At 38.5% G+C, this 20,389-nt stretch overlaps 1 pseudogene; it reads right to left on the reverse strand.

The window, feature by feature from the left end:
• The window catches only part of LOC143412090 (squalene synthase pseudogene), a 29,824-nt pseudogene extending 13,363 nt beyond the window's left edge, over positions 1-16,461 (reverse strand).
• Between the last annotated feature and the right edge of the window lie 3,928 nt (positions 16,462-20,389).

The following is a 20,389-nucleotide window of genomic DNA, read 5'->3' on the forward strand; positions in this document are numbered from 1 at the left end:
TATTGCATTAGCAACTGTCTCAGAAAATAGGCAGGAGAAGGCAAGCATAAATCAAATTCATTTTACTGATAGTTTATAGTTCTGGTAACTTTTTATTATGAACAAAGATGAAATGAAGTTTGGAGACTAATGTGGTGCCTATGTCCTCTTTCTTCAGAGAATATCAAATGCCAATTGCAGATATAGTGGGTGAAATAGATATCTACATTATCTTCCATAAAAATTCCCAAAACTTCTAAGGTAATTTTCATCTAGTCAGATACAATATCATGTGATTACATGAAGCCAGTAATACCAAAACACACAATAGAATCTTCTCAAACACTTCTCTGAGGAAACCAGATATGCTGTGAATTTTCAAGAGCATTGTGTCACAAAATTAATACTATGTATAAAAAGCATATAAAAGACTGAAGGTACCTTGGGAAATAGGAAAAGTAAGCCATAACTCTAAGAGGAAACTCAAAGTTAGATAATATTTCTTTCTTTATGTGGGGCCTAGTAATTTGATGCAGTTAGTAAATTACAATGTGATTCCATTATACCCTAAAAGAACGTGTAACGCTCACAGAGAGTATTCACCTCAGCTAGATTATTAGAAATTCTAAACCTTTGAGGGGAAATATTACCTAAGTACTTCCAGTGCTTTAATTTCATGTATTTTTGTGCATTGCACAATAGTAATAAAAATAATCTACAATTCTAGTTTTAAAATTGTCTCTAGCATCTCCAAGATATCTCTTCTAAATTGATCATCATCTTCCTTTGGCTTATAAATATATTCAATTTTTCATTATAACTAGAGATATCATGGTTAAGACTAAAAGTTTCTAAGAATTGTGTATATCTTTTAAAGTTCCTATCGAATCAGGTATCCCTGAAATGTCACTGATATGTCACTAAATTTTTCCTTAAAACTTAAAGCTTTGAATCCTAAAATGTTCAGCACCTTTATAATTTCATCATTTTGTTTGAACCTGAACTCGTTGATATCAAGTTTCATAATACTAGTTTTCAGCCACTTGTAGTTCTTTGTGGGCTTTTCCTTTGCCTGTATTAAATTTGTTTGTTTTCTTAAAAATTTCTACTTGATGAAAATTTCAAAGGAGAATAAAAAGAAAACCTGCAAAGTGGAGTAAAATATTTGCAAACCACATATCCCACAGAGGACTATGACATAGAATATATGCATAGAAATCTCAAAACTTAACAGTAAACAATACAATTAGAACATCAGCAAAAGGCACTTCACTGAAGATGAAATAATAACAATAATAACAAATAATAACAATAATCATAACAAATAAGTTCGTGAAAACTATTCAACATCAGCAGGCACTAGAAAAATGCAAATTAAAGTCACAATGAGAGATCACTGCAAACCAATCAGAATCACTAAAATGAAAAAATAGTGAGAACACCAAATGCTGGTGAGAATGCAGAGAAACTGGATCACTTGTACGTTGCAGGTAGAAATCTCAGAAATTACGGTCATTCTGGAAAATAGTGTATCAGCTTCTTCAAAAAAAACTAAAATCTCCAACTATCATATGACTCCATATTGCAATCCTGGATTTTTATTCCAGAGAAATGAAAACTTGTGTTCATCCAGAGACACTAGCACTTACAATAGTTCTAGTTATAGTAGCCCAAAACTGGGAGCCACCTGAATGCCCTTCATGGAGTGAACAGTTAAGCAAACTATGACATGGAATAAAAAACTGTAAATACACACAATAGTCTAAAAACGTAGATGAGACTTCAGAAAATTATGCTGTATTAAAAATAATACAGCATAAAATGTTACATACAGTATTATCACACTCTTCAATATCATTGGAATCACAAAATTATACAAATGGAAAACAAATTAGTGATTGCAAGGGACTAAGGTAGTGGTAGAAAATTCGGAAGTGGGTGAGGTTATCAAAAGGTCTCCAAAGTTTCCTTTTGGTGATAGAAATGTTCTGTATCTTGGCTGTGTCAATGTCAATATCCCTGTTGTGATATTGCATTGTAGTTTTGCAAGATATTACTATTGGGGGAAACTGAGTAAAGGGTACACCTGATCTCTCTGTCTTGTGTGTTATAACTTCAAGTGAATCGATACTTATCTCAAAATAAAAAGGTTAGCTAAAATTTTTTTAAATGAGTAATTGGTTTTGTAGTCAGTTCTGTCAGTTTTTTTTTTTTTCCTTATAATTTCTGGTGTTGTGTCTGCATGGGAAAGCCTCTTCCTCTTCAGGATGACAAAAATACCCTCCTCTATCTAATGCTTTGATAGTTTTATTTGTAACAGATGGAACTTTTCTCCATCTGGATGTTTTAAAATCTAGTAAGCCCTAGTATTCCTCATTCTGAACCATTCCATGAGTCTCTTGATGAAATACTACATGCAAATTTGTTCTTTCCACACCACACGCTTCATGTGCATTCTCTAACAGACAATGCTGGCATGTCTGCCTTTTCAAATGCCCCAACCTCTGGTTTTGTCAACCATGATGGATTTTTTGGTAAGTTTTTAAAGGAAATTTCTAATAAAATACTTAATATTTTTGATGGAACAGAAAGTGTTCAGAAGAAGAATATAAGGGACAAGGCCTTATAAGGAAGGTAGTTGCCAATACTAAAAGAAGGCCAGTAAGCCTAAGTTGCAAGTTAAATTTCTTGTTGCACCATTGTCCTGGATAAGGCCGCAGCCAGTGATGCTGGCACCCGCGACTCCACATAGCACCATGAATGTGGACTGCAGCCTGTACAAACTTAGAAGCAGCACTTTTCATCAGACACGCTGAGATCCTTTCCCTCTGCTAGTTTAACAAGTCAGGGGGGCTGCAGAACATGGCTCTGTAACAGAAGAAGAAAAAGCTTCTGGGTGAAGGGAAGAAGGTCTACAAATAAAGGTGATAAGAAAGGAGAGGAGGGGATGGAGTGGCTGAGCTTCTCCCCAGAACCCTGATCAAGCATCTCACTATACTGAGAGATGCAAAGAAAAGCTCCTTTTCTCTACATTTCCACCTCCCAAGCTCTGGCTGTCTGAATCTTGAGTAAGAACATCAAACAGCAGCCTGAACTCCAGTGACCTAATAGAAAGAGAAGGAGCCCTACAGGAAACAGATGCCGGGCCGGGAGGTAACTCAAGGGCTTGACCTGCCCGAGACCACAGGGCTCCCTGACATTTGAAACACAGCTCCTCTGACATTCTACAGCCCACAGTTTAGAAGTGCAGCCTGGGGGAATCAAAGAAAGTACAATAACCCCAGGCTTCTCTGGTCAGCAGCAAAGACATGTGATTGTCATGAGCAAAAAGTGGTCACAAATTTGGAGTCCTGTTGAATGCATTAAACATCCATAAACATGGAGAGAATAATTTAAGCTTTTTCTTCATCATTTAGCTTCCTTGGGTAAACAAGAAAAGAGCCTCATATCAAGTATACATAGTCAAAAAAGGAGAATGATCCAAAAAAAAAAAAAAATGAAGCAAGAGCATGGTCTCAAAACACTTAATCTTCAAGATGAATTATAATAACAGCGAGTTGTTGGATGCAGCACCAAGACTCAGTATTCTAAGACTATTCTGAATTGAGATGTAACCTTGTAGGTGGTGTATCAGCTTTAGCACCTCCATACACATTAAGTGAATGGGTATACAATTTAACCAAAGGCATAAATGTAAATGGAAGAATGTCTAGCTTTCTCATCCAACTTATCATAGAACTAACTACAACTCTGCATTTCTAAAGTAATCCAAACGAATTTTTTTTCAGCAAACTAGACACTGAAAATTTTACATTAATTTTTTGTAGATTTAAAATTGTAATATTTATCTGTGTGAGGAGAGGGAAAGTCCAGTAGAGTGTGGTTGGAATAACACCAGCGCTTTTGATTTGCATGATGCTTTCAGTACTGTGCCTTTGTGGGAGTTGCTTCACGTGCTCATAAATCCAGGTACTATTGGGATTCAAACCGTTCCTCCTGTTCGCAATCTGAATGATGCTAGAAATTACTTGCAATAAATATGACTTGAGATAACAAGGGAATGAAAGTATTCTTATTTAATTTTATACACTTTTTCTTAGTTTTCCTTATAATGGAATTACATCCAAAAAGTACACACAAGTTACAACACTAACTGCAACACACACACACACACACACACACACACACACACCAGTGTGTGTGTGTGTGTGTAATTTCTAAAAAGTTTAATTCTCCAGTACGAAGTCCACTGTTTTTCTATGACTTAAGCTACTGTTACTAGTAATAATAACAGAGTACCCAGAAACCCATTTGCCCTACCATTTTGCATGTTCATGATGTACCAGATATTTACCATCACATACCTAAAAGTTATGTCATCTTCAAAACAGCACTGTTAAGTAGGAACTACTGCTGTCCCCATTTTAATTATAAGGAAACTGAGCCTTTGAGAAACTGAATGTCAACTCAATAAGTGAAAGAGGCAAGACTTGATCCTGATCCATCTGCCTCCAAAACATGTGCTTAAGCCACTAAATTGGATTGCTATTCCAAATGGGTGCCTCCCAGTTTTGTATAATGCCAGGAATAAGGAGCCACCTCTCAGCTCCAGGGTACTAGGGTTCACTTCACATTTCCTGAAATACACTATACAGTTTTCTTTGGATTGTATGGAAAGATGACTCTTTGTTAACCAAAGAGTCCCTAAAAATGCTTCATCTACTCCATAGACAATGCATCACCCACAGAATTAATAATAATAGCAGACTCATTGAAACTACTTATTGTGTGCCATGCACTCTTCAAGACGTCTTATATTAATTCATTCAACGCTTAATAATTGGTACTATTGTTGTCCCAATTTTACAGCTGAGGAAACTAAGGCACAGGGAGAATCTTTAAAACTTTCTTGAGATCACATGACTAGAAGCAACAGCTGTTGCAACTAGCATTTTTGAGCATGAGCTATGTACTAGATTCCATACTGGGCTCCACGGAAGGCACTGTGAACCAAGCAGATACTGTCTCTGTCCTCCTAAAGCTAACCAATGGTCGGATGTGGGATAGAGAAATGAATCACACAAATATATGGACAGGCACTGCACAACACTTCAGTCATTGATTGATAAGATTTTAAGGACTTGAAAATTCCTATTGCTCAGTGACATCATAACCATCAACCTGACCATCATACCATCTTGTGCAGATAATGATTGATAGATAGATAGATAGACAGACTGTCTACACAGTCTACAGACTGTGTAGCCTACCCTATGTAGGTTTGTTTAAATATATTCTATAATATTTGCACAATGACAAAAATTCTCTAGTGATGCTTTTCTCAGAATGAATGTATCAATACATGACTGTATATGATGACAAACTATAATAATATTTGCAGGAACAAAAAATATCAAGGACCTGCTTTAGATTGGATGAGCAAAGAAGTCCTCTGTGGAAAAATACATCTAAGCAGAGATCCAAAATGGAGGTTCCAGCCACATGAAGCCTCTGAGCCAGGAAGGAAGTGTGTATTTGAATAGGGGAGAGTTGGAGGTCTTCCTGATAATCCCAACTGATTTCTTTATTGTAGCATTTTAAAGTTGTAAAAGGATGACTCATTCTGTCTCTGTTTGATCTTCTCATAGTCTGACAACAAAATAACAGGACCCAAGAGCTCCCACAGGACATGAAAAAGGGTATCCAGAAACCCATTTGCCAATGCTTAGCCTACCACTAATCTCAAGAGTACAGTAGAGTTGCTTTGCAAAGATAAAGAGCAAGCATTTCTCCTGGGAAACTGTAATTATGCTCTGTACCCCTCCCTTCCCCTGTCTCTCCCACAAATGAGAAGAGTGTTGTTTCACCCCCACACTACGTATGAGACATAGTGGTAATGGACTGGTGTCTGCTTTGGCTGAAAAACTGTCAAGTGTGAGGCCGTGACTGGGCCATGCTGAGGAGCACCATTCTGGAAAAGTGGGTAGCATTGGGGTGACATGTGCTTCCAGGCAGGCAAGGATACAGCAGAGGCTCCCGTCAGCCAGGGGCCATGTGGGTCTTGTGGGAGCCAGGCTGGAGCCACCTTCAAAGACGCCTTGCTCAAGAGGTTTACCAGAGACAGTCTTGTGGGGTTGAAGGCCAGATGCCCAGACACAGAGTTTGCATCATTAAGTGACCAGCCATATTCCACATCACAGGACTAGTCACTAGAGGTTCCCAATGGGGAGTTTCCTGGAATCCCATAAAATGTATCCCTAGGGGAAGACCTAGGTTTACATTTGCCAAGCCTCATGAACACTGAGGACAGATTATGAAATTCCAGTCTCTGTATACGGTACAATTCCTTACTTCCTTCTTCCTGGTTCCAAAGGGGTCAGATTTCGGGGTTGTGAGCTGAGTTGGAGGAGCAGGACCAGGTGGGCATATAGATCTGACATCATCCATGTTTATTCCTCATTTTGAGATGCAATATCCAAGAGAGAGGGAAACACTTTCAATCTGAAGTTCTGAATTTTATTATGCACAAGGAACTGGGTCTTTTAAAGCACTGAAATAGTAGTATCCCTATGCTGACAAGTGTCCTAGGGCCTTTCTATCACTCTACTGTAACTGGAACAGGCAGAAGACCTATTCAAGAATGTGTCTATGAGCAGAAGAGAAAACAGGTAGACCTCAATGAGCAAGTTCAAAGATTCTTGGGTGGATTATAAATACAATTGGTTTTAATCATTCAACAATATTTACTGATTGCCTACAGTGCACCATGTGTAATTCTAATACTTAGAATGTATCAGTGAACACAATAGCTAAACTGTGGAACCAACCTAGATGTCCTTCAATAGATGAACGGATAAAGAAATTGTGGTATAAACAACAATGGAATATTACTCAGCATTAAAAGAGAATAAAATTATGGCATTTTCAGGTAAATGGATGGAGCTGGAGGACATCATGCTAAGCCAAGTAAGCCAATCCCAAAAAACCAAAGGCCAAATGTTCTCTCTGATAAGTGGATGTTGATCCACAATGGGGGGTGGGGCAGGGGAGGACATGGGAAAAATGGAGGGACTTTTATTGGGCAAAGGGGAGGGAGGGGGCACGGGGGCAGGAAAGATGGTGGGGAGTGGGGCATGGGTGGCAGGAAAGATGGTGGAATGATATGGACATCATTACCCTAGGTACATGTATGACTGCACATATGATGTGAGACTACATCATGTTCAACCAGAAAAATGAAAAGTTGTACTGCAATTGTGTACAATGAATCAAAATGCATTCTGCTGTCATACACACATAATTAAAATAATTAATTAATAAAAAAAGAATATATCAGTAAACAGATAAAATATCTTTCCTCCTACAACTTGCATTCTCTGGGGGTGAGGGGGGTGAGAGACAGTCACATAAATAGGTAAATTGTGTGTCCTAGCTAATGGTGATTAGTGCAATGAAAATTTGATCAGTCTAGATTCATTGAGAATGTTGAAGGAAGTGTTATCTTATAATTTTAAATCAGGTTAACTTATAATTTTAAATCATTGTGGGCCTTATTGGGGCAGGTGATATTTGACAAAGGAGACTGTTTCAAAACATAAGACACGTCTTGTCACTCCTCTGTTCCAAACCCTGAAATGGCTCTTATATTCTGGCTGCTGGATCCAGAAATCACAGTGGACAAGAATGGAAGCAAAGAAAACTTCTAGGAGATGATTGCAACAATCATAATGAGAGATTATGGGTGGCAAATATTATCCGTGTAGGAGGCAAGAAGTGGTCCAACTCTGAAGATAGTTTGAAAAAGCCTTTTCTGACCTGGGTAGATAACGTAATGTGGGAAAAAGAGAGTTAAGGTTGGCTCCAAGGATTTTTACCTAAGCATCCTGAATATTGGAATTACCAAAAACAGATATGGGCAAAACTATTGTCAGAACAGATTTGGAATTGAAGAACAATTTTGAATGGTGTTTACTCTCTGAGGTCCATTAGACCACCATGTGGAAAAGCTGTGGAAATCATTGGATATATAGTTCTGGAGTTCAAAAGAGGTCTGGGCTAGTTACACATGAGAAAGTGGAGGCTGAGAATTGCCTATAACTTGAGCAGAAGTTGTAAGATCCCCAATACATAGAAAAGGCACCCATTGTAAATAAATGTGAGTGATTGATAAGGTGAGAACCTAGATGGAAGAGAAAAAAATTTCATTTACACAAAACTAGAACAAAGATTTCTAGCAAATCTCATTATTCAAAGAAATCACTTGTAAAGTTATATATATATATATATATATCCATATTTTGGTGATTTGTAAATTTTTTTCATATTAAGTTTTTTTCATATCTTCTCCTAAAGATACTATAAATATTTTTGTTTGTGTTTTGTTTTTGAATTTTTTAAAATAGGAAATACCCACTTATTCTTCCATACTGAGAGAAAGGGCAGGCTGCTGAGGGTGAAGGATGGCTAGACAACAATGGGGAAGAACCTCTTTACTATTAACACAGAGAATATTCTCCCATCATATCTCTCTCTCTCTCTCTCTCTCTCTCTCTCTCTCTCTCTCTCTCTCTCTCTCTTACTTTGTCTATTCATCTTTACTCTTAATTGACATCATCTGTCAATCCCACCATTAGATCGCTGGTCATGGGAAGGTAAGCATCCCGCCATCCTCCTAAAAAGTAACCAGGGTATGAGATAGCCCCAGCCCACGTTCTCAGGGCAACTCTTTCTCATGCCATCCTAATAAGCTTCATCAAAGTTCAATCCAATTTGGCAACAGAACAAACACAGCATTTTTCTAGTGGAACCAAATAAACATCCAAATTATTATTCTCAATAAAACTGAATTTATTGACCGTACATCCATAAGGTCCTTCTCCAGAAATATTTTTTAATTTAAAGCACCAATTTTCTCTTCATATTTTCAGAGAGGAGTATGTTCATTTCTTTAAGCCAACCAGCCAAGAATATTTGCCGTCTCCTCTGTCTGTAAAGTATCACTTAGCTATCCATGACTGAAGAACTCAGAGCTCCATTCCCACCACTGTTCCTTGGTGAGCCCTCTAACCACAAGAAAAGGGAAATGTAGTCTCCCTCTCTGTGGCATAGACCAAGATTACAACTAGAGGTCAGAGGAGCAAAATAAATGTCACTCTGACCCAAAGATTTGGAAAGAATGTAAAAATTCCATTATGAAAAATGAAAGGGCAAGAAAAATGGTGGTCATCATGGCTAGGTACATTCCAGGACTGATTATGTTCCCAAGAAGGACAGGGACACTGCATGCAGCAGGTACAGACCGTCTGTTCTGTTGAACCCAAAACTGGAGTTTTCCTAAATTGTTCCCCAGACTCGTTTAGATTTTGTATGGGGATCGTAGTTTAGACAGCAGAGACAAACTCAACTGTTGGGTCCTTCACAGTCCTGTGGCTCTGAGACAATAAGGGAGTAGGGGTACAGAAAACAATGAAACGGACACTGAAAAACACATAGAAGTGAAAATAAACATAGCCCAGCCAAAAACAAAACAAAACAAAAAATGTAACATATTTCAACTCAGAGGATTTAGCCTGAATTTAGAAGACAGTGGAAGAACTGCTTCTAAATTGGCTGGGAGGGTTCTTTATTTTGCCTTATTCAAGTCCTATCTAATGATTCTAATGACTTTAATGTTCCTAAGTTATTCCCCAGACTTGTTTAGATTTTTGTATTGGAATCGTAGTTTAGACAGCAGACACACTGACGTATTTAGCATACAATCAACACAACTCTCAATCTGCCAACATTTTCTGGCCCTCTGTCAATACAGTGAGTGTTGAAAATCATACTCTCACCCCTAAAGTATTTCAAGATTATACCATTCCTTCAGAATTATGAAAATCCACTTTCTGAGTTCACTGCATTGGCTTCTTATCCCCACCCACCCCACCCCCCAACCCTCTCTTAGAGATGGGGTACTTAATTCGTCTCACTCTCCCATCCAGGAGAACTTTCTATGATGACACATTCTACACCAGTGCCATCCAACACAGTAACGACTAGCCACACCTGCTACTGAGCACTTGATAAAGCCTACTCTACCTAAGGAACTGACTTTTCCTTTTATTAGTTTAACCTGAATTTGAGCTTGATAATGAAAAGCCACCTGTAGCAGGCTGTAGGCAGACCAGCTGAGGGACCCCTTACAAAGGAGGAGTATGCGTTTTCCCAGGACTGCCTTAGCAATGTTTAAAAGTCAGGATAGCTGGAAGCAGGAGAGATCTATTACTCTACAGCTTGGGAAGCTAGAAGTTAAAAATCAAAGTGCTCACCGAGAATCCTGTTGCCTCTTGAAGCTCCTGGTGTTTCCCACCATCCTAGGCAGGTGTTCTTGCCTTGTAGCTACATCACTCAGGTCACATGGGCCTCTTCTCCCTGTGTCTGCGTGTCAACTTCATCAGTATGTGTCTGTGTCTGTGTCTTTCCCTTTTAGGGCCCATCCTGATAACCTAATGACTTTCTTTTAACTTGATTGCTGCTATCAAGCCACCACATCCAAACATTATGAAGTACTGGAGGATAGGACTTCACTCTATTTGGGGGGGAGTGACTAAATTCAACATATAACATTCGGTACACTAATAAGCTCCTTGGAGACCTGGTTCCTTTCCCAATCTAGTCCATTAAAGGCAACAGGACCAGGTCAAAGATCCTGTTGGGCTCCCACTTCCACCTAAACAGCGTGGACCACAGAACTGTGAGCGGGAGATCTCGAGCCTCTGCATCCACTCACATCTAAACTTCCCAGTGTCTTCCCCTCTCATCTTGTTGCAGGTTTGGCTGTGAATCCAGGAGAACACTTGAACGGGATCCAAGGTATGGCTCTTCCCCATCTCTCTGGTCTGGCCTGCGCTGGGCTGCCATCTGACCTCACCACTGCTCACCATACTCTTAGAGCCTGAGATGAGAAAGCCTTGCCTTCTAGCATTCAAAAGAAAAAGTACACGTGGCTTTCCTCACATTTCCCTTTGCTGAGTCAGTAGGATGCTCCTTTTTGACAAGCAACAGCCTTCTGTTACTGGGTGTGGCATTCTACAATGCACCTCATCCTTCAAGGAACTTGTTTTTTTTTTTTTATTGGTTGTTCAAAACATTACAAAGCTCTTGACATATCATATTTCATACATTTGATTCAAGTGGGTTATGAACTCCCATTTTTAACCCGTATACAGATTGCAGAATCACATCGGTTACACATCCACGTTTTTACATATTGCCATACAAGTGACTGTTGTATTCTGCTATCTTTCCTATCCTCTACTATCCCCCCCTCCCCTCCCCTCCCATCTTCTCTCTCTACCCCATCTACTGTAATTCATTTCTCTCCCTTGATTTTTTTTCCCTTTCCCCTCACGTCCTCTTATATGTAATTTTGTATAACAATGAGGGTCTCCTTCCATTTCCATGCAATTTCCCTTCTCTCTCCCTTTCCCTCCCACCTCTCATCCCTGTTTAATGTTAATATTTTTCTCATGCTCTTCCTCCCTGCTCTGTTTTTAGTTGCTCTCCTTATATCAAAGAAGACATTTGGCATTTGTTTTTAAGAGATTGGCTAGCTTCACTTAGCATAATCTGCTCTAATGCCATCCATTTCCCTGCAAATTCCATGACTTTGTCATTTTTTAATGCTAAGTAATACTCCATTGTGTATAAATGCCACATTTTTTAATCCATTCATCTATTGAAGGGCATCTAAGTTGGTTCCACACTCTAGCTATTGTGAATTGTGCTGCTATGAACATCGATGTAGCAGTATCTCTATAGTACGCTCTTTTAAGATCTTCAGGGAATAGTCTGAGAAGGGCAATAGCTGGGTCAAATGGTGGTTCCATTCCAAGCTTTCCCAGGAATCTCCATACTGCTTTCCAAATTGGCCGCACCAATTTGCAGTCCCACCAACAATGTACAAGTGTACCCTTTTCCCCACATCCTCGCCAGCACTTGTTGTTTGACTTCATAATGGCTGCCAATCTTATTGGAGTGAGATGGTATCTTAGGGTGGTTTTGATTTGCATTTCTCTGCTAGAAATGGTGAGCATTTTTTTATGTACTTGTTGATTGATTATATCCTCCTCTGAGAAGTGTCTGTTCAGGTCCTTGGGCCATTTGTTGATTGGGTTATTTGTTTTCTTATTGCTTAATTTTTTGAGTTCTTTGTATACTCTGGATATTAGGGCTCTATCTGAAGTGTGAGGAGTAAAGATTTGTTCCCAGGATGTAGGCTCCCTATTTACCTCTATTATTGTTTCTTTTGCTGAGAAAAAAACTTTTTAGTTTGAGTAAGTCCCATTTGTTGATTCTTGCTATTAACTCTTGTGCTATGGGTGTCCTATTAAGGAATTTGGAGCCCGACCCCACAATATGTAGATCGGAGCCAACTTTTTCTTCTATCAGACGCAGAGTCTCTGATTTGATATCAAGCTCCTTGATCCATTTTGAGTTAACTTTTGTGCATGGCGAGAGAAAGAGATTCAGTTTCATTTTGTTGCATATGGATTTCCAGTTTTCCCAGCACCATTTGTTGAAGATGCTATCCTTCCTCCATTGCATGCTTTTAGCCCCTTTATCAAATATAAGATAGTTGTAGTTTTGTGGATTGGTTTCTGTGTCCTCTATTCTGTACCATTGGTCCACATGCCTGTTTTGGTACCAGTACCATGCTGTTTTTGTTACTATTGCTCTGTAGTACAGTTTGAAATCTGGTATCGCTATACCTCCTGATTCACACTTCCTGCTTAGAATTGCTTTTGCTATTCTGGGTCTTTTATTTTTCCATATGAATTTCATGATTGCTTTATCTATTTCTACAAGAAATGCCGTTGGGATTTTCATTGGCATTGCATTGAACCTATAGAGAACTTTTGGTAATATCGCCATTTTGATGATGTTAGTTCTGCCTATCCATGAACAGGGTATATTTTTCCATCTTCTAAGATCTTCTTCTATTTCTCTCTTTAGGGTTCTGTAGTTTTCAATGTATAAATCTTTCACCTCTTTTGTTAGGTTGATTCCCAAGTATTTTATATTTTTTTTGAGGATATTGTGAATGGGTGGTTTTCCTCATTTCCAGTTCAGAAGATTTGTCGCTGATATACAGGAATGCCTTTGATTTATGCGTGTTTATTTTATATCCTGCCACTTTGATGAATTCATTTGTTAGCTCTAGTAGTTTCTTTGTAGACCCTTTTGTGTCCTCTAGGTATAGGATCATATCATCCGCAAAGAGTGATAATTTAAGTTCTTCTTTTCCTATCTTAATGCCTTTAATTTCTTTTGTCTGTCTAATTGCTCTGGCCAGTATTTCGAGAACTATATTGAATAGAAGTGATGAGAGAGGGCATCCCTGTCTTGTTCCAGATTTTAGAGGGAATGCCTTCAGTTTTTCTCCATTTAGAATGATGCTAGCCTGAGGCTTAGCATATATAGCTTTTACAATGTTGAGGTAAGTTCCTGTTATCCCTAGTTTTTCTAGTGTTTTGAACATAAAGGGATGCTGTACTTTGTCGAATGCTTTTTCTGTGTCTATGGAGATGATCATATGGTTCTTATCTTTAAGTCTATTGATGTGGTGAATAACGTTTATTGATTTCCGTATATTGAACCAGCCTTGCATTCCAGGGATGAATCCTACTTGATCATGGTGCACGATCTTTTTTATATGTTTTTTTATCCAATTTGCCAGAATTTTATTGAGGATTTTTGCATCTAAATTCATTAGGGATATTGGTCTGTAGTTTTCATTCTTTGAGGTGTCTTTATCTGGTTTGGGAATCAGGGTGATATTGACCTCATAGAATGAATTTGGAAGTTCTCCCTCTTTTTCTCTCTCCTGAAATAGATTGTAGAGTATTGGTATTAGTTCTTCTTTAAAGTTCCCTTGAGCAGTATGTAGTGTCCTTGTTTATACCTTTTGATTAACTTTGGCTTGAAGTCTATTTTATTTGATACAAGTATGGACACCCCTGCTTGCTTCCAAGGTCCGTATGAGTGATATGATTTTTCCCAACCTTTCACCTTCAGTCTGTGTATGTCTTTTCCTATCAGATGAGTCTCCTGTAGGCAGCATATTGTTGGATCTTTTTTTTAATCCATTCTACTAGCCTATGTCTTTTGATTGATGCATTTAAGCCATTAACATTTAGGGTTACTATTGAGATATGGTTTGTATTTCCAGCCATATTTGATTATGTATGTTACTTAACATGACTTGTTTTTCCTCTATGATTAGTTTTTCCTTTACTATACTACCTCCCGCTGTTGGTTTTCATTGTTGTTTTTCATTTCCTCTTCCTGTAATGTTTTGCCAAGGATGTTTTGAAGAGCTGGTTTTCTAGCTGCAAATTCTTTTAACTTTTGTTTATCATGGAAGATTTTTATTTCATCTTCAATCTTGAAGCTTAATTTCGATGGATACATGATTCTTGGTTGGAACCCTTTTTCTTTCAGCGTTTGAAATATGTTGTTCCAGGATCTTCTAGCTTTCAGAGTCTGTGTTGAAAAATCAGCAGTTATCCTGGTTGGTTTACCCCTAAATGTAATCTGCTTCCTCTCTCTTGTGGCTTTTAAGATTCTCTCCTTATTCTGTATGTTGGGCATCTTCATTATTATGTGTCTTGGTGTGGATCTCTTATGATTTTGTACATTCGGTGTCCTGTATGCTTCTAGTATTTGGATTTCTTTTTCATTCTTTAAGTCTGGGAAGTTTTCTAGTATTATTTCATTGAATAGATTGCTCATTCCCTTGGTTTGGACCTCTATGCCCTCTTGTATCCCAATAACTCTTAGGTTTGGTTTCTTTATGTTATCCCATAATTCTTGGATGTTCTGCTCATGATTTCTTAACATTCTCGCTGAGCTGTCTATGTTCTTTTCAAGTTGAAAAACTTTGTCTTCATTGTCTGAAGTTCTGTCTTCTAAGTGTTCTACTCTGCTGGTAATACTCACATTTGTGTTTTTAATTTGGTTTATTGTTTCCTGCATTTACAGGATTTCTGTTTGTTTGTTTTTTATATCCTCTATCTCCCTATAGAGTTGATCTTTTGCTTCTTGGATTTGTTTATGTAATTCATTGTCAAAGTGATCTTTCATTGTCTGAATTTGCTGTATAATATCTTCCTTGAGACTCCAGATCATCTGAAGCATGTATATCCTGAACTCTTTGTCTGACATTCCATCAGCTGCAGATATTACCTCATCTAATGTTTAATTGACCTGTATTGTTTGTGGTCCTTTCTTTCCTTGTCTTTTCATACTGCTCATGATTCTTTCTAGCTTTGTGAAACTGTTGTGTTAATGTTTTTCCCCTTATATATTTGTATTGTTCTTGTTTAGCTCCAAAATCCCTCTTTTGCAGAGAAAGACAATGTTAACAGTTCCCAACAGTACATCATCTAAGCAAAAGTTTTCATTATTAATACATTTATAGTTAGATTCTAAGTCTACAGATATTGGTTTTAATTATTACTTAAGAATATATTCATTAGTTTCATAAAAGGCATACCATATCTGGTGGCATATAGAAAACTTAATTTCAGACGAAGGGTGTTATACTTAGAGGGAATGGAGTGAGGGTATGAGGTTAAACTAACTTAGCGTCTTTGGAGAACTCTAACCAATAGACTGGTAGTTTATGGAAGAATGTAAAGACTGAACCTCCTATCTGTATTTAGATAGTTACCCTATGTATAGATAGCAAAAGTTAGGAGATTGAAAGTGGGATAGAGAGAATATGAATGAAAAAAAGAAAAAAAATAACAAGGAAGAAAAGAGAAATAAGAGAGAAGGAAAAGGAAAGTAAGGTAGAAATAAAGAAAAAAATGGGGGGAAGATGGGGTATATGCAATTCCTCTATATTATATTACTTTGGTAATTCGGTTGTTCATGCACAGTTCTTGGTTTCACATATGTTGAAGTTGTGGAAGAGAGAGAAGAAAACAGAGAAAGAAAGAGGAAAAAAAGTTCTCTCAGAACACTGTTTTCCTTGCTTCCAGTAGGTGGCGTTCTCTATTCCTAGCTTGAGCCTCTGTATTCAGGGTGGTGGGAATAGCCAGTGTGAAAGGAAATGAGCTTCCACCTGTATCTTCCCTACTCTAGTCTCTGAGGTAGAAACCAGGTGCCTGTACAGTTGTTGTTTTGCGTTGATAGCTACAACCCCCAAAAGCTTGTGGGAAATATTTAGAGTTATCACAGCTAAGGGTGGGGGAGTTGGAAACCGGGTACCTGGATCAGCCGCAGAACCGTGCTGGCAGCCACACCCCCTTTGATGGGTTTTAAGGGTTGATGAACTTCCTCTGGAGTAGCACACGGGGCCGGGTGGGGCTTCCTCCCCCGGTCTGGCTTGGCTGGCGCCGGGCGGCTTCCTCCTCCTATCTCAAGGAACTTGTTAACATAATGGGCCAGCCAAGGGTGATGGCCACGGATCTCCCCAGATGAGTGTGATCGCATTAGTGGTAGATCAGAGCTGGGTGAAGGGGGAGACCTGAGACTAAAAGAGAATAGAGCAGCGGGAAAAGGATTCAGATTGAATAAACAAGTCTACAATCCACAAAGAGAAAAGGCTGGAGATGGAGGCACTGAGGAGTCGGGTGGTCCAAGGTAGCTCAATAAGGACTTTGAAACCCAGAACATGAGCTAAGCCCTTATGATGGAAATTTAACATGTCCACTCAACCCAGCTTAGGGGATGCCCAAATAGCTAGTAAAACGTGATTTCTGGGTGTATTTCCAGAAGAGAGAAGCATTTGAATCAGTAGACTGAATAAACATCTACCTTAGCAATGTGGCTGGGCATCATCCAGTCCATTAAGAACCAGGAAAGAATGAAAAGGTGGAGAAGGTAAAATTCATCCTCTCTCCTCTTGAGCTAGGAAGCCATCTTCTCTGCCTTTGGACATCGCACATCCTGATCCTCAGACCATCAGCTTCAGACTGGGAATTACATTGGTTCCCATGTTCTCAGGCCCAAGGACTCGGACTGAATTACATCACCAGCTTTCCTGAGTCTCTCTTTCCTGAGTCTCTAGTTTACAGATGGATTTTCATGGGACTTCTCAGTCCCCTATAATCATGTGAGCTATTTCCCATAATAATAATAATAATTTCTCTGAAGAATCCTGAAGGTCATAGCCATAATGTAAGATGCTGAGAAAACTACTATGGTGGCGTGAGGAGAGTGATGAAAGAACACAAGAGAAACAGACATTCAATTCACTAACTCTGTCAGTGGACAGTTGAGTTTACACAGTATGATAATAAGTAGAGTCTGTTTTCTTTCCTTTTTCCCCCCAGGGGGACATATGCTAGACAAGGGCTCTGCCACTGAGCTACATCCCCAGCCCTTTTGAAATGTTATTTTGAGACAGGGTCTTACAAAGTTTCCCAGACTGGCCTAGAATATATAATTCTCCTACTCCAGCCTCTGTACAGCTGGATTACAGGCATGCCACCATACCTGGCTGTTTTATATCCTTCTGTACTAGCCCCTAGCACAATACCTGGTGCATGGGAGTTGCCCAATAATAATTAAATAGATTTTTAAAAAGTAGATGACTCTTGGAAATTAGCATGTAATATCAAGGTCAGGTTCTGATAAGCCAATTGGAAGAAGAAGATGAATAGTTTAAGAAGAAAGATATTAAGAACTAAATGATGATGTGTGAAGAACAAACATAGTCTTCAGTAATATTGAATGAATAAATGATGAAATGGAGAAATAAATGAGGAGAGAAGTCAGAAACAACTGAGGTTTCTTACCTGAGTCACCAATGATATAAGACTTAAGATAAAAACCTCAGTATGAAGTCTTATATGGTAACAAATGCCCATGACCATCCTACAGGTGTGTTTTGTTTCACCCACTCAGGGTTAAAGAAGAGATGTGAGAAGAGATATTCCCAATGGACATAATAGTTCATTGCACTACAGCTAATACTGGGTACCAGTGACACATCTGCTCAAGATCACCTGTGAGAAATAGACAAGTGTGAGGAGTAGACATCTATTTCTTCACACACTGTGTTTCACCATGCAAGAAGGGCTGATAATCTACTAGTACACACCAGGTTAGCCAAACATATTGTTAAAATATTGAAAGAGTTTAACCCAGGCATCATGGCACATGCCTGTAATCCCAGCTACCTGGGAGGCTGAGGCAGGAGGATCACTTTTTCTAGTCCAACCTAAGCAATTTATCAAGGCCCAAAGCAACTTTGGAAGACCCTGTCTCAAAATCTTAAAAAGGCCTTGGAATGTGGCTCAATGGTTAAGCACCCTGGGCTTAATCCCCAGTACCAAAAAATATTTAAGAATTGAAAGAGTTTATATTGGTTGGTAAGCCAGCATTATTTTATGGCTTACAAATGTATCTCTGCTTCTCCAGCTGTCCCAAATGCACTCCACAAGAATGCTTCAGACCTCCTTACCATCCAGAAAACAAGGAGAAATGCCAGTGGCCTGGGAAGGGTATGGGCCCTCTTCTGACGGGGAAGTGCTGGTGCCTTATCAGTATCCCTGCATGTTTGCCACCTGGCCACTCCTCTCGGGTGGCAGAGTGTGCCACCTCGGCTGGAACCTCAGATGCTTCCCATCTTCAAGCACACAGGTTCGTCTACAGTTCCTGACTTTCCTCTGCTGCCCTCTGCATCTCAAAATATCTGGCTTGTTGACATTATCCTTATGTGACCTTTAGAAATGTGGCTTTATTATAGCCCCCTTCCCACGCAGGCCCTGAAACAACTTCTATGCTCAAACTCTCAGCTTAATCGACCTTCTAATCCTCTGCATTGCTGGCTGTCAATTTGTTTGACCATGTCCCCCCTTCTCTGGGTTGGTCTCTCGTTGCTGTGGATGGCTACATTTGAATCCTGAATTCTCGAGTACTCTTTGATGACCAAAAAGGTAGGTAAAGTAAAGTAGGAAGAAGATATTATTATAGAAAAAGTTCCATTAAGTAAAAAGATAAGGTCAGTTTCCTAATAAAATTCAGATAATCAGAAGATAGGGAAGAAAATCAGAAACACTTTTCTGTGCAGCTTCCTTAGTGTTTCTGCCTCAGTTAGCAAAACATCTGAAGTATTAGGAGTTCCATCTCAACAGTGGACTCCTGTGGTGGCCAGAATTTGGCCGCATTTCAAAATAATAAGCATTTGGTTCAGAAGGCTGTTTAAAGGAAATAAAAAGGCATAAAATCTCCATTATCCAATATGGTTTGTATTAGAATAAATTGATTATCCAAAACCTAACGTGATCACAGCTCTGCCAAGAGCCTGGCAAGCAGCAATTGTTGACATAACCCAAATTCCTAATCAGCTATTTGTAACAAGTGATGACTTAATAAACAGTCACATCCATCTTTGCTCCTTGAACCAAATGGAGGAAGAAAAGAACAGGAAGAACCCTCCAAGGGAATAAAAAGAGTACCGAGTTGACTTTTTCTTCCCCTTTGTGAGCCTAAGAAAATGTGTCCATAGGCAAAGAAAAATTCAATATTGTAGTCAGACTTCGCACAGCAAAATGTAAGCTGTTCTTTCCATCCCCGAAACTCTAAGACAAACTAAGAATAAGAACACCAAATGAAGAGACTCAGTGTCATCTTGTAAATTCTTTTTTGTTGTTGTTGTTGTAACGTGCAAAAAAAAATGTATAGAATTATGAGGACAAATATAGGTTCAAGAAGTCCTCCATTCTTTCTTAGTTGTACTTTATTGAATAATGAGTCCAGTACTTGGAGCTCCTGAAATTCCTAAGGCAAATTTTTAATCATTTACATTGAATAATGATAAGCACTGCAAATTTAAAGAGAAAACTTAGAACATCATGTATATTCATGATTTTCTAATAGACAATAAACTAAAAAAAATTACAGCTGTTTTGAACAACAAAAGTAGCATGTTTAACTCTGTTCTATCACAATAAAGAATAAAGAAAAAAAGATCTTTCCTCATTTTTTACTAGACCGACTTTGGTAAAAACATTTAATGTTACTGGATTGACTATATAATCATTTATATGCTTCCTAAGACACTCTTCAACTTCCAAGTTACGATCCTAACATACGATAGGAAAGAAAATATTTTTGTAACTCTCTGAAATATGATAAAACTGTCAAAGGCACATGGGATTGTTTATATAAATCTTGAAATATGTCATAGCACTATTTGTTCTTTAGTGGAATTAATCTTCAGCAAAATAGGTAAACTTATAAAACTTTCAAAATAAAGCCAAGGGGAAAATCTATGCATGTTTGGGTATGGTGGAAAATTTTTAAATATAACACCAAAAGTGTGATCCATGGAAGCAAACATTGTTAATTTAGGCTTCACTAAAATTAAAAACTTCTGTTCTGCAAAAGATACTGTTAAGAGAATAAAAATATA

The sequence above is a fragment of the Callospermophilus lateralis genome, chromosome 13 (assembly GCF_048772815.1).
Source record: "Callospermophilus lateralis isolate mCalLat2 chromosome 13, mCalLat2.hap1, whole genome shotgun sequence".
NCBI classification, from domain to species: Eukaryota; Metazoa; Chordata; class Mammalia; order Rodentia; family Sciuridae; genus Callospermophilus; species Callospermophilus lateralis.